This window comes from Marmota flaviventris, chromosome 5 (assembly GCF_047511675.1).
Source record: "Marmota flaviventris isolate mMarFla1 chromosome 5, mMarFla1.hap1, whole genome shotgun sequence".
Lineage (NCBI taxonomy): Eukaryota > Metazoa > Chordata > Mammalia > Rodentia > Sciuridae > Marmota > Marmota flaviventris.
Window position 1 is genome coordinate 39432575 of NC_092502.1, and position 16158 is coordinate 39448732.

Consider the following 16158-nt stretch of genomic DNA (forward strand, 5'->3'; position numbering starts at 1 on the left):
GAAAGAAGTTTGAAAAATGTTCCTATGATAAGACAATACAACTAATATATAAATTATTCCTATACTTTTTTTTTTTTTTTTTTTTTTGTTATCAGGGATTGAACTCACCAGCACTTAACCACATCCCCAGCAGTTTTTTAGTTTTTATTTTGAGACAGGTCTCCCTAAATTGCTGAAGCTGGCTTTGAACTTGCCATCCTCCTGCCTCAGCCTCCCATGCAACTGGGATTATAAACATGCACCACACACCCAGCCTTATACATAAGGTTTGATAGCTCCTAACAACCTGAGTTATTGAAATAGTAACATACCAACAAATATGTGCACTGTGGAATCACCTATGTAGACTTAGAAATAGGGAAGAAGCTGGGTATGGTGGGGCATGACTGTAATTACATCAATTCGGGAGGTGGAGGTGGGATGATCATAAACTAGAGGCCAGCCTCAGTAATTTAGGCCTAAGCAACTGAGTGAGACCCTGTCTCAAAAAATAAGAAAGAAAGAAAAAAAAAAAAAAAAAAAGGTTGGGGATGCAGCTAAGTGGTTTAACATCCCTAGGTTCAATTCCTGGCACAAAAAAAAAAAAAAAAGTGGGGAAGTTACATATTTTGTGGTTCATAATTTGTGGAAAATATACATATAAAAGTATGGAGATGGATGATGGATGGATGGATGGATTCACATTATGGTAATGGTATAATAATATGTAGATGGTAAAGGAGGAAGCAAAGAAGGGGGAACAAAATGTACTTAAGATAGATATCAGATTTCTTTTAGAAAAGAAAAACCTAGGGCTGGGTTTAGTGGTAGAGAGTATGTTTAGCATGTGCTAGCACCTGGTTTGGATCCCCAGCACCAAAAATAAATAAACCCAAAATAAACGTAACAAATTATTAACAGTTGACTAATAGGACATAGGTACATTATTCTCAGAACTTTTCTATAACATTTAAATTCTGAAATATCCTGCCCTATACCCCCGAGTCATCTACCATCCCATCTTCCAGATCCAGCTTAGTCATTTCTTCCTCTGCTTTCTCTAATCCCAGGAGGTTCATTTCTCCTGCTTGCTTCCTCAGTTGCTGAGACATTCAATCTCCCATGGTATGTTATAATTATTTGTTTAATGTGTCTATGTCTTCTGTAAGACTTGTGATCTTTCTGAAAACATGGTTCATGTAACCTTAGAAAGCAGCAAAAAGCCTGGCCAAAAGCAAGGACTCTATAACTGTGAATTTAATTGAATAGAATTGAATTGTAGGAAGGGTCAGAAAAGTTTTCAAGTAGAGCCAGAATGATCCTTTTAGAGCACTAACTTCAAGGAAGAATGCTGATGTGCTATGAATGGTGGCAGTTATTCTATAACCCTGAGGAGAGCTAAACTATGGTGTGCAAGCCTCTAAGAATTCAGTGATCCCCACTCAGGGCAGTCACACTTGTATAATCCTTCTCATTGAGTGTGAGCTATAATTAACGACTTACTTCTGAATATTATAAAGCAGAAGTAGTAGGATGTCATTTTCAAGACTAGGTTATAAAAACACAAAAATAATAAATAAATAAATACCACTGGCTTCCTTTCTGAGCACTAGGACTGGAAATAACCTCAATTTGGAATGGAACATCCAATTAATGGAATATTATGCAGAAGTAATGTATGACATCAGAAAAAAACAAAAATCACACACGCACATACAAAGGACAAATTAGAAACTATGCATTAGTTATCTCCTAGGAGGCAGATAGAAAGAATGGTGGGAAAAGCTAAGGATGTCCATCAGTGGAAAAGCATTAACCAAACATATGTGAGGCCCTGGGTTCCATCCCCCCCCCATACACACAAAAAAAGTAGAACTAGTAATGATTGAAATGGGATAAAAAAATTTATGGAGGGGAAACATTCTACTACATTAATAATTTTTTGTATGGTTCTAGTTTGGGAATCATGTTTCTGTTTCATATGCTAAAAAATAAAATCCTCAAGGATGGGAGCCTGTAAACAGCATACAGAGGGCTGGGATTATGGCTCAGTGGTAGAGCGCTCGCCTCGCACGAGTGGGACCTGATTCGATCCTCAGCACCACATAAAAATAAAGGCATTGTGTTGTGTCCATCTACACCTAAAAAAAAAATAAATATTTTTAAAAAATGACATACAGAAACAAACCAATTATATTCTAAATGAATAACATAACCACACTAAATAAGGGAAAAGTGGCGAAAACAAAACAAAATGCACAGTGAAGAGGAAAAAACAAATGCATACATACAAATATGTGTTATACCTATTGAGAGAGCCTAGAAGCAATGACATCCCAGTAATAAAGAAAACACCTTGAACCTTGCTCCAGATCTTGCTATTTATTTATTTAGTGGTAGCAGAGATTGAACCCAAGGGTGTCCTATAACTGAGATACATCTTAAATCCTTTTTATTTTTATTTTGAGACAGAGTCTCACTGAATTGCATAAACAGGCCTCAAACTTGAATCCTCTTGCCTCAGCCTCTGGAGGAGCTGGTATTACAGGAATGCACCATCGTGGTCACCACCCAGACCTTGGTTTTTAAACATTCTCTACTATAAAGAAAAAGAGCTCCTCAGAAATATAGTTGCCTCTGGGAAAAGTACAGGATGAGACTTGTATAAGAGAGTACAGAAGTATTCAAAAGATGCAAGTGCAGTGGCACATTCCTATAATCCAAGCTACTTCCTAGGTGAAAGCGTGAGGCCAGCTTGGGCAATTTAGTGAGATTCTGTCTCAAAATAAAATAAAAAGGGCTAGGGGTATAGTGCAGTAGAGTGCTTGCCTATTATGTATTATGTTCAATGCCCAGTACAGGAAAAAGGAAAAATAAATAAAAATGAAGAAAACAAAACACTCACAGAAGGAAGGATGAGACCATGTAAAAATTGCACAAAGGCATCATCAAGGAGTTTCTATGGTACAATTTGAAAATCAAATAATGATAGTCATGGAGCATAACTCATGTGAAATAGTGTCCTATAAGTCTATATTGATGTAAAAAAATAAAGGACAGGGGCTAGGGATGTGGCTCAAGCGGTAGCGCGCTCGCCTGGCATGCGTGCGGCCTGGGTTCGATCCTCAACACCACATACAAATAAAGATGTTGTGTCCGCCAAAAAACTAAAAAATAAATATTAAAAACTTCTCTCTCTCTAAAAAATAAATAAATATAAAAAAAATAAAGGACATCCCTTCCATCAAGTAGAATGTCAACTAAAAATGTGGAAAGAATGATATTTAAAAAACCACAATTTGGCAACAATTAGAGTAATAATAAATTCAAGCATTATCAATGAATGCTAAAACTTGTGGATACAAGGTGGATGACTAACAAATTTACATACTTTCAAAGAATTATCTCACAAGATACTTATTAGTTACAAAAGGAAAATTGCATCTTCTCAGTGGAGAAACTTGGACAGCACTTATCATTGTCAAAGATATCATCAAAGTAATGATATGGACCAGTGTGGTGGTGCAGGCTGTACTCCCAGCAACGGAGGCAGGAGGATTGCAAATTCATACATTTACTGTGTTCACACCTTTGAATTTAGGAATCCCAAACTTAAGGTACAAAGCCATCCTTGACTGGGAATGTGGCTCAGTGGTAGAGCATCCCTGGGTTCAGACCTGGATAGCAAAAATAAATAAATAAAAGTAGATATTGATACCAGTCTTATTGATGATCAGGACCAAGTTCCTATTCCAAGGAGTTGAAGAATGAAACCATGAGCCACATCCTCAGCCCTTTTTTGTATTTTATTTAGAGACAGGGTCTCACTGAGTTGCTGAGGACCTCACTCAGTTGTTGAGGCTGGCCTTGACCCTGCAATCCTCCTGCCTTAGCTTCCCAAACCACTAGGATTACAGACAAGCACCACGGCACCCGGCATAACAATCAAGCTTTATTTAAGAAAGTGGTAGAGACAGACTTCTCCAGAGAGGATGGGACTTCAGAGCAGAAAGCCCATGGGAGGGATGCAACTTGCCTTTTTTATAGCCCTCAGAACTTCTATCTTCCATTAATCATTGTATTTTCTTTCTTCCCTATCTATTCGTTCGAACATGGAAGGTTTTTTTAATTTTGTTCTTTCTTTGAAAAACAATCATCACTCTCTTGACCCTCATTATTTTACCCATGTTGACTGCCTGACTTGAAAGATAGGCATCAGCCAATTTTCTTATTACCAGACCCTCATCATTCTTGCCTGCACTGTTGCCTGGCCTTTTTCCCTGTCTCAATATTAGATAGTTATATAGACTTGAACAAGTAAGGTGGGGAAAGGAAATCCAGGCTCCACTCCTGGGAAGCACCTAACTGGCTTTTACTCCATTCAGGGCCCCTCTTCTTACAGTCAAACAGCTCCCTGACAATCTGGATAAAATGGATATGGTCTATGCTGGAAAAATAACCTACCACGGCAAAATTGGCACTAGATCACTAAGCCATGGGGGAAAATCACTGTAATGAAAACATACATGAACCTCCCATAAAGAGGGAGGTTTCCAGACCAAATACAAAAGTTCACCCTGTGGAAAAACCCAGGTCATTTCCTCTCTTGGAGATGCATCTCTGATCATACTTCCATTTTATTAAACCCTATCTAAGACTCTTGACTGAAATGTTTCTTTCAAGAAGATAAGAACTAAAGAACCCTCTACCCAGTAACAATGAGACAACAACACGCACATCCTGACATGATGTCTGTAGTATTGATGCAAAAAAATACACAAATTAGGGCTGGGGCTGTAGCTCAGCGGCAGAGCACTTGCCTAGCATGCATAAGGCACTGGTTTCTCTCCTCAGCACCACATAAAAATAAATAAAATAAAGGCATTCTGTCCATCTACAACTACCAAAAAAAAATTTTTTTTTAAATACATAAATTGGATCCTAAACCAATTTTTTGGGGGGTGGCGAGGGGGGATTAGCAGGGATTGAGGGATTAAACTCAGGGGCACTGGACCACTGAGCCACATTCCCAGCCCTATTTTGTATTTTATTAGAGACAGGGTCTCACTGAGTTGCTTAGCACCTAGCTAAATTGCTGAGGCTGGCTTTGAACTCACAATCCTCCTGCCTCTGCCTCTCAAGCCACTAGGATTACAGGCATGAGCCACCATGCCCAGCCTAAACCAAAATTCTTAAGACCAAAAGATATCCGAAATAAAAATTTATTGAGGCCATACAGATGTTAGCCAAAAAGAAAGGACCAATCCTGGGACAAGTCCTGCCACCCACAGCAGCAATGTTAGGTAGTGGTTAGAAAAATGCCTGATGAATAAGAGCTAAGAGCATTTTTTTTAATACTGAAAATCTGGGAAGAGATGGTGTAAATTGTTTACATTTAACCTACATGGTGTTAGCACAAAGAGACCAGGCCTGACGCAAACTTCACAAATCAGCAAAAAGCCTTTATTCAGGAATGGTTCTAATGAACCCACTCTCCTGGTGGAAAATGAGCTACTGAACAAAGGAGGGGACTGGGCCTACGTAGTTTATACTGAGAGGTGAATGAGCATGTCAGCTCGGGCACTCAGGAATTTTGGGTCTGTTTTACTGGACAAAATGGGAGGGAGCCTGGGGTCAGCCATCAGTCTCTGGGATTTATCCTTCTGGGCCAGATGGAGAGCCTGGGGTCAGTAGTTGGTATCTGGAAAGTATTTGTTTAGGGAAGGATTAATGCTTTGGCCTCTTCCCAGAGGCTGACTGTCTAGGTTTGATGGACACCTCCTCCCCAGGGGTTGTTTTATCACTGGAAAAGATTGTACTAGGGAAAGATCCATGCTCTCAATGTATGGCTTTCTTTCTTACTGCCTTTTTCTAGTTCTCCCTATTTTGGGTGTTTGTTATTTGGACTATACCTATTTGGACTATAGGTAAGAGGGGCAGGATTACCCAAAGTAGGAACCACTTTGGTGATAGGAGGGAAATTCATAAGAAATAATTGTTTTTTCTTGATTGCGTGGGGTTGTAAGCAGGATATGGTAGCACTTAGGGAGTTGTGATGGGATTTAAGGTTTTAACATACCTTCAGGGATGTGAGGCAGTCTTTTGTTCTTTTCAGGCCAATAGCTAGCTTCTTACCGCCTCCCTTCCATCCTCTGGCTCTTTATAATTAAATTTAAAACACTCCGAATTTTTAAAAATCAAATCTAATCATAGCAAAAAAAAAAAAAGAGAGAGAGACAAACTCAAACTGAAGGACACTGTACAAAATAACTAGTCTGTGTCAGTTACATCAATACACTAATGACAGAAACTGAGAAATTCTTCCATATTAAAGAAAAACAAAAGGACATGACAATAGCATAAAAGACATGGTCTAGAATCTTTTTTCCTTTTTTTATTTTTTATTTTTTAACATGGTGCTAAGAATCAAATCCAAGGCCTTAAACATGTTAGGCAAGCTCTCTACCACTGATCTATACCTCCAGCCCTGGTGTAGAATTTTCTTTTGCTAAAAATTACATTATTGGAATCATTAACATTTGAATAAATTCTATAGATTAGGTAATATTGTGTTAATGCTAATTTTTACTTTGATAATTGTACTGTGCTTATATATAAAAATGTCCTTGTTTTTAAGAAATATACATTAAGGGCAACCCCCCCATTGGGTCCCCTCTCACCCTGTGGGAGCTGTCTCTCTTCTCATTTGAATAAATCATACTCTTTTATGCTAAAAGGAAAAGGAGGAGGAGGAGGAAAAGGAGAAATAATACACATCAAAGCTGGGCAAGGCAGCCACAGCATGGTGATGCCAGTAATCCCAGTGACTTGGGAGGCTGAGGCAGGAGGATCACAAATTCAAAGCCAGCCTCAGCTACTTATCGAGGCCCTAAGAAACTTAATAAGACTCTGTCTCTAAATAAAATCATAAAAAGAGACTAGGGATGTAGCTCAATAGTAAAGTGCCCCTGGTTTCCATCCCTAGCAACACACATACACACACACAGGAAGGAAGAAAAGAAAGAAAAGGAAATATACATTCAAATATTTGTAGTGGCAAAATGACATCATGCAAATGTGATGGAGATACCAGACCTGATTATAAAATTAAATTATATGAATATTATCATGGGCTAGAGTTGTGGCTCAGTGGTAGTGCGCTTGCCTAGCATGTGTGAGACACTGGGTTCAATTCTCAGCACCACATACAAATAAATAAAATAAAGGTCCATCAACAACTAATTTCAAAAGAAAAAGAAAGAAAGAAAGAACATTATGATGAAGAACCAATGCCTGGGGAAAGGGTTAATTTTCCCATACTTTGTAACTTTCTGAACTGTAGAAATGTAGCTACATCTCTTAATTGCTAGACCTATTAACTGCCTTCTAAACTATGACCTTGTAGGCTTTGTTCTTAGAACTATAGCTCTTAGAGAAGAAAACTCAAGTTATCTTGAGTTACTGCTGCCTGTGGTGAAGGCCACTTTGCAATAATACTTGGAGATGTTTTACTGTCTTTGTTCTACACCTGTGAACTACTTACTGTAAATTCCCTGTGCATGGTCTTTAGTCACATAGGCCAAGAATTCAAACCCGCCAATGTTGAAATGGTTAATAAATTATGTCAGACCAGTGAAACTCCACATCATGTACAACCACAAGAATGGGAAGTTATACTCCACGAATGTATGATATATCAAAATACATTCAACTGTCAAATAAACAAAAAGAACAAATAAATTTTTTAAAAAAGAAAGGAAATGTCCTGTTTTAGAGATACATATTGTATTTCACAGTGAAATTTCATATCTGTATTTAACTTAAAAAAAAATTTTTTTTAAACACCATGACAGTTTGTATTTTTTTTTTAATATTTATTTTTTAGTTTTCGGTGGACACAATATCTTTGTTTGTATGTGGTGCTGAGGATCGAACCCAGGCCGCATGCATGCCAGCCGAGCGCGCTATCGCTTGAGCCACATCCCCAGCCCCCAAAAAAATTTTTAAATATTTTTCTTTAGTTGTAGTTGGACACAATACCTTTATTTTATTTATTTATTTTTATGTGGTGCTGAGGATCAAACCCAGCACATCGCACATACTAGGTGAGCTCTTTACCACTGAGCTACAACCCCAGCCCCTGTATTAAATTTTTAAAAAATCAGTTAAAACAAATATAGCAAAATGTTAAAAGTTATTAAAGTTATGTAATGACAAAAAAAGAAACAATATCAAATTTCCTATAAAAGCCCCAAGTAACCTCAGCTCAGGGGCCAGAACTTCAGAGCACTAACTCATCTGGGTCCACTCTATGAAAATGAACCTGAGTTCTCCAAACTTCTGAGGGACAAGAGTGACACTTGGTCTCTTGCTGAGCATGATTTGCATAACATTTCATGGAGGCCACCCCCCCACACCAGAGATTCTAACCATGTAGGCCTATGGAGCTTCTGCTTTGGAGTTTTGCCCCATAGGAGGAAGGGAGAGCCAAGATAGATGGGAGAGCACATGGATGGTTTTCCAGGTTCCCTTCAGCTGGCTCTCCAGACCTCCAAAACTGCTGAGCCCCAAGCAGACCCAGAGGAGGAATGAACCAACTCACCAGGAACCATGGACCACAAGATAAGGTAGGTATCAGGACAAAGTCAAGTCTACCCTGTGGAAAGAAGAAGAGTGTGATCAACTCTTAGAGTAGCTCCAGTATATTCCATGGCAGTTTGGAGTGGAAACTGCACCTCTAAAGAAGAAAGGGGAAGAAAACAGTTTGAGTATAGGCTGAACTTCCAGGAAAGGGGACACAAGGGAAGCACTGTTAAAATTCTTAAAAGTAACATGTAAATTCCTGAACGTATGTGTGAGTGAGTGTCAAACTATATATGGCTCCATAGTGTGTGCTATGGAGTCCAAGTAAGCCCTAACCTGCAGTTCTGTGGTGACTTCATATGGCATAATGGTGATTCACGTCCTATAATGGGACCACTGACCAGGCCCAGGGTTTATACAGGTATGCCTTCAGCCAAGAAGCCCCTAACCTTCCTTCAGAAATGCAGCCAGGTGAGCATTTTGTGTGACCTTCTGTGGAGAGTGGCAAATGAATCCTGATTCTTTTGAACTGCCAAAAAACAGAGGTGACACCTCCCTTGGGAATTTCTCAGTAAAAAGGCACCAAGCAAAAACTGCCCATTTGTATGGTGATGCCTTGTTCAAAGGGAAATTTCTTGCTAGCCAAGGAATTTTATTAGCTCACAACCTTGGGTTCAAACATCTGCTGCCTGGAGGTAGAGAGTTATGGGGGCAAGGTGATAAGTTCTAATTGGCTGCTTTTACCCTCAGCTTGGTTTTGTTTATCTTGAAGAATATTTCTCACAATAAATCCTTTTGATGTTTAAACCTATATAGTAAACTTGCCAAGCTTTCTCTGGTTCAGTCTTCCTCCACCAGAGGCAGGATGAACCACCAAGCCCCAGCTTTTTCTCTACTTTTGTGTCTGTTTGTTTTTTTCCTAATCCCCTCATCAACTGCTTAGCCCTGAATAGCCCTGAATAAACTGTCATGCAGGACTTGACAACCCTCCTCTTCTTCTCTGTCTTGGGACAATGACACCGGGCTGAAGAGGAAAAGATAAGTGTCACTTTAAATCCAAGCTGCTGTGGGACATACAAGACTATTTTCTCTTTTCTTATATTCTAGGATTCTGTTCTTTCAATAAGTCCCTCCCTAAATGATTTTCTCTCCTCTCCAGATGGGCACAGGGAAGAAAAATAGAAAGATCCCAAATGTGCAAGTTTTCATTTTCTTAAAAACCTTTCCTCTGCCAGGCACAGTGGCATACACCTGTAATCCCAGCAGCTCGGGAGGCTGAGCCAGGAGGATCATGAGTTCAAAGCCAACTTCAGCAATGCCAAGGTGCTAAGCAACTTAGTGAGACCCTGTCTCTAAATAAAGTACAAAAAAGGATTGGGGATGTGGCTCAGTTGGCAAATGCCCCTGAGTTTAATCCCCAGTACCAAGGGTGAGTTAGGGGGAGCCTTTAGTATTTTGACTCAAACTTTAGGCCTCCTTTAGGCCAATACTCCTGGACTTCTGACTCCAGAATGTCAACAATGAGGGGAAAGGAGAATTTGAGCCAGCTGTAGTGGTTCCCACCTCCTTGAATCCTTCACTATCCCAAGCTAAGGAAAATTTGTGCATGCAAGTTTGTCTGTTTTAAAGGTTTCCACCGTCAGCCCTGGTTTAGTGATCCTCTTGTCTGTTTTTTGTATCTGTTACTGAAGCCAGATTTAAAATTAGGTAGTCAGTGTAGTTAGGTAAATCAGGTCTAATATCGAGTGAAATCTAAAATGGAGGCCATGCTGAGAATGACTCGGGAAAACACAGGACAACTCATGGAATGTTAATGAAGTCCCAAAAGGCCCTAGGCCAAAGTCCACCTCAAAGAAATGTTAATGAACAGCCCCCATCAAAAAGGTGCTGACTCAGAAGTCCTTCCTGACCAGATTACTTTTTGGCCCACCTGTGTCCCACCCCTCGGGCCTTCCAACCTACATTCCATCACCAAAACTATAAAAAGGGGAGACAACATCCCTTCCACGGATTCCACCTCTTGGGTCCCCTTCTTCCTCCGGGAGAAGTCTTTTCTGCTGTCCTTTAATAAACTTCTAATTTCTACTCTGACCTTGCCTCGGCGTGCTCTCTGGTGTTATTCTTCAACATTGGGGAAGCAAGGACTCGTCACCGGTCAACAGCGGTAACATTACTGGCCCTTTAAGACATGGGCCACACTACATTGATCTTACCAGTAGTATCTTAAAAATATCTTGGCTGGGGCTGGGGTTGTAGCTCAGTGGTAGAGTGCTTGCCTGGCAGGTGTGAGGTAGTGGGTTCAGTTCTCAGCACCACATATAAATAAATTAAATAAAGGTCCATCGACAACTAAAAATAAATTTTAAAAAATCATGGCTGAATGGGCCCCTTATAGGTATGAGCCTAAGAGAGAGATGTTTCACTATTTGGCCTTTAAATGGTTTTCTGGAAAATTATACACTCTTAAATTGGAGTTGGTCTGCTAGAAGTAAAGTATATAGAAGGTTCTATATGTAGAAATATTTTATACGGTTATATGATAAGGAGTCTGAATAGTCAGAAACCATGCTGAAGGTGCCAAAAGGCACTGCCTCTCATATGCAAAGACAGCAGGACACCAAAAGAAAGGGTTACAAAGAGGTTAAATCCTTTCAACCCAGTGCTGGCAGTCCCAGCACTGTTTCTAAGCCTGGCCCTAGGCAGCTACAGATCACCTCACTGGGGTCTCCTTCAATGAATATTGAATATCAATATGCCTAGTTTAAGAAAAACGGCCCAAAAGAGAGATTCAGGGTATAGTTGACAGTGGAAAAACTCACTTAAAGTTGATGACATTATGATAATGATAAGAGAGACAGGTCAGGCTCAAAATATCCTGGGCTCTAACCCCTTGGGTACAATCTCTGAAAAAAGATCAAGGCACAGTTTTTGTATATGCTAGACTGACTGACGGATCCTTCTCCTGGGATGAAATTTGTTGTGTAAAATAAATGCATAGATAACTTTTGATACCTGCAGGTTATGGATGATGAGTCCTGCTTCCTCACATATTGAAGTTTGAACATTACAGAAGCACGCCAAGGCAAGCATATGAAATAGGGTTTATTTAAAAAGGGGTAACATAGACTTCTCCTGCAAGGGAGAAGGGGGCCATAGCTGGTATCCTAGTGTTCTGCCATTTTTATATATCCTAGGCTTCCTTTGTTCTCCTGCTCTCTTCCCCTTATCTCTCTCCTTCCTGAGTTCTTGACTAGCCCAGGAATGCTCAATGGGAAGGCCAAAAGGTGGGAAACAGGTGGGCTGAAGGGGGAAGGGCAGGATGGAGCCGCCAAAGACACATTAATTAACAACCTTATAGCTCCCTGTAGGGAGGGGAAATTCCTGGGACAGGTTACCTTGGCAATAGGTTGGAGCAGGGGCAGGTTCTTGATAAGATCCTTCAGGGGACAGTCTCCAACTTCCCAGACTCACTCAAATTGGCCTTCTAGATCTGACCTGACTTGATTTACCAATCTACACTGACTGCAAGATAACCAATAACCAATTCTGGCTTCACGTTCATAAAGATTCTTTGAGAATAAAAGTTTAAGAAAGGGGTCCAAAACTAGAAAAGATGAAGGAAAGTTATAGGTGTGGGAATATATTTTTGATATGAAAAATTAGAGGATAAAGAAAATGTTTCTTGTTAAGAAGGTGTTTTTGTCTGGCAAAGTAATATTCTTGTGCAAAAGTCCAAGAGGAAAAAACCAAGGATGTAAACAAGTCATAGAATATCTACGTAAGTTACACACGGTTTGTGGCAGGTAAATCTTAAAGGTTTGTGTGTGATTTAGTTGGCTATAATTAGCACAATTGGTGAAAGTTATTTAAGTTTTTTTTAAGGTCAAATATTAATGTACTGATATAAACCAGAATTTAATTCTTTATATGTTAGAGTAACAAGGATTTCTTGAAACATTGATCTGCTCTTATCTATCAGATAATTTTCTTGTATATATTAGGTATCTATGAGGGAAACTAAACCTTAAAGGAATTAGGGTTTGTACCTGTTTTAAGGTCTTTAAAATGACTGCTTTGTAACTGGTTAAATAAATACCTGTTATTTTAGATTATAACAGTATAGTTATAATATAAATATATGTAACTAGGTATATGTATGCATCTGAGATCAATATCTGTTTTCTAAGCCTTATCTAAATGTTATGGAAAAGTTTATAAAATGAAAGTTTATGTAAGTTTGCCAGCAAGATAACCAATAAGTGTTGTCTTTTATTTTATTGTATGACATAGAAGGGCCGCACTATCATTTGAAGACCTGTCTGTTGCTTGGACTAAGCCTAATTCTGATCATTATCATTGTTTTCTAAATGTAAAAGAGATCTAAAGCTATTCTTTGATTTTTGCTAGTACTGCTAGCCCATGCATACCTGTGATGATAGTTATAGTACACTATGAATTCTAAATTGTACTTGAAAAGATAAACTTAGTTAAATGTGAAGCTCAGGAGAGTACTTTATGAAGTTGGTGTTCTCCAAACTAAAATTATCTATAGCAAAAATATCCTTCAAATTGATATAGAAATAACAAATTTGTTTGGTATTTATTCAGGTCATTTAATAGGTTATAGCTGCATAAAGGTAACCTGTTGTCAATAAGTTCTATATAATTTTGTTACTTTTTACACTGGAATAGGAATTTAAATGTATTTTTGGAAGGTAATAAGGAAAGTCTGATCTGTGAGATTGTAAAACATGGAAGCATTTTGCCACATTTTCCACAAAAGAAAAATTAAAAACTCTCTTAGCCTTTGTTTGATTCATATTTCAGATATAATGATGTACTGTGTTGTAAAGAGCCCCGCCTTATCTGAGATAAGGCTCTGCCTCTCATCTTACTCCATGTATAAATGGCTACAAAATAGGCTAGACTTCGGATCATTTAAAGTTGTGTTCAAAAGATCAATTTTTGTTGTAAAATTACTGTGATTTCAAACAGGGGATATAATATATAACTAAGTAGAAATTTAAAATCATAAAAATAAGTTTTCTTGGTTCATAGCTATTATACAAATTGAATATGTTTTATTCTTGTTAATTTTATTTTGTAGTTTCCATGCAAACTTTATAACTCTTGTCTATTAGTGTTTGCAGAAGTACATCTTCTAATATAACAACCTAAGTTAATTTAAGACAATAATCCATCACCTATAGGACAGATGGGCTATAAGGCTGACTTTCAATACTAATACTGACTGACCCCAATTAAATGGAAGGAGTAAATAACTGTAAACCCCAGTACTCCTACTTTTAAGACTGGTGAAACTGCCTTGCTAGATGTTTAAAACCAAAATTTAGAAACTAAACTAAGGAAATAAAAGGGCCAAGGAAAAAATAGCCAATATTTGGCTCTTGCCCTATGAGGTCAGCTCAAACTCAGGGGACAAGGGGACTTCTCTAAGGGTTTTACAATTCTGGGCCACGTGACCTCCCAATCAGAGGGATCAATGAGACCCTAGAGAACAGGAAGCCAATCAGTGCACATTCTGCAAAAAGGAGGGTCATTGGAAAGGGATATTTCCCTAATGCTTCCAAGGGAAGCCACATGTGGTTGGCAAGACCCTAATCCATCCAGGAAGATGGCACAACTGGTAAGATAAAGGAGCCAAGAGGCTTCTCCCAATTTCCCAAGAGCTATCCTTAAGGAAACTCAGCTTACTCTTAACAATAGACAAAAACAAGGTCAGTGTTGAACAACTTAGTCTTAAACACCTGGCAGGAGACTGTGCCTAACCACATGGGCAAAAGGAAAAAAAATGTTTTTTTCAATGTAACTTAAGATGTACACTTGTGTCAGCTCCACCAAGAGTAAGTATGACTGGAGGATATAAAAGAAGGACTCTTAGATTTTTCATCTTAACATAGAGGTGACACTCATGAAAAATCTGTATTACAAACTAGCTGGCTTTGGATGTTCACACTACAGCTCAGGGTGGCACTTGTGCCATTATCCAGACTAAATGTTGTGTTTATATTCCTAACCACTCTGACAATGGAACTAAACTCCTTAAAGATTTACATTTTCCAATAGATGCTATGTCCTTGCCACTTTCATCATGGGATCAACTTTTTAGCTCATGATTTTCTGACACTTCCTGGTAGAAGAAACTGCTGATATCTATAGTCATTATCATATCATCAGCATATTTGGATGTTGCTGTGTCTATTGTTTATCAATCTTTGTCCTCCTGTTTTGTTCATAGGGTATCTGCCTCCCTTCACAATCTGTTTCTACTAAATCAGAGAATTACCATGACCCCCTGGATAGGCTTTACTAAAAATTTGAAGCACTTCACTGGAAAATAACAAGAATTAGCGATTCCTACCCTATAGGTCTATACCCCTAATCATCAAGAAGTAGCTATTGATTGAACTTCATCACCCCTTATTCCCTTTATGATTCAGGGTCTCCAGTCTTTGAGGGAGAAATGTTAGAAGACTAATAGATAAGGATAGTGATATGAGGTTAATCCAATTTGTCTTGTCACATCTTAAAGTGATAAAATCTATGGGCATCAGATCTGCCATTTTAGGTTGGGAGCCATTTTATCTAGGGACTCCTAAGTTTCGATTTAGGAGCAATTTTATCTAGAAATTCTGAGGCAATGCTGCTTAGCTCCCCATAAGAACATGTGCCTGCTAAAAGGTCAACCCCCCCCCCCCAGCCCATGACACAATGCCTAAAGCGTGCTTGTGAAATTCCCCTTGCAGGCTATAAAGCTGTTCTGTGAGTGTTAACATGCTGCAGCTCTCCTCAGAGGGACAGCCTTATCAGTTTGCTCCATGCTACTGACAGTAAATTCCTTGCATGAGATTCTGGTGTGTGGTGTAGTCCTTGAACTTTGGTGGATTTTGCAAGTGTCCTTTCAGTCTTGACCTCTGAATCTATCCAACCCCACATAAGACAAATCTGTAAGCTCGAGGCCTTATATAAAAATAGGCAAGCATCAAAAGTGGGAAATGTGACAGAGATACTAGAACTGATAAGAACATTATGATGAAGAACCAATGCCTGGGGAAAGGGTTAATTTTCCTATACTTTGTAACTTTCTGAACTCTGTAGAAATGTTAACTATATCACTTAAATGCTAGGCCAATTAACTCTTGTCTAAATTATAACCTGGTAGGCTTAGATATAGTTTTTAGAACTATATCTCTTAGGGAGGAAAACTCAAGTTCTTGAGTTACTGCTGCCATTTTGCAATAACACTCACAGATGTTTTCTTTTACAATATTTGTTCTACACCTTTGAGGTACTTATTGTAAAATCCCTGTGTATGGTCTTTAGTCATGGGCCAAGAATTCAAACACACCAATGTTGTAATGGTTAAGAAATAATGTCAAATTTCCTAAAAAACTCCATGTAATGTCAGCTTGAGGCCCAGAACTTCAGAGCACTAGCTCATCTGGGTCCACTCACATAAATAAACCTGAGTTCTCCAACCATCAGAGTGATGCTTGGTCTCTTGCTGAACATGATTTCTATAACACTACTACCAATTTTTTTTTTCTTTCTGTGGTGCTGGGGATTGAACCCATG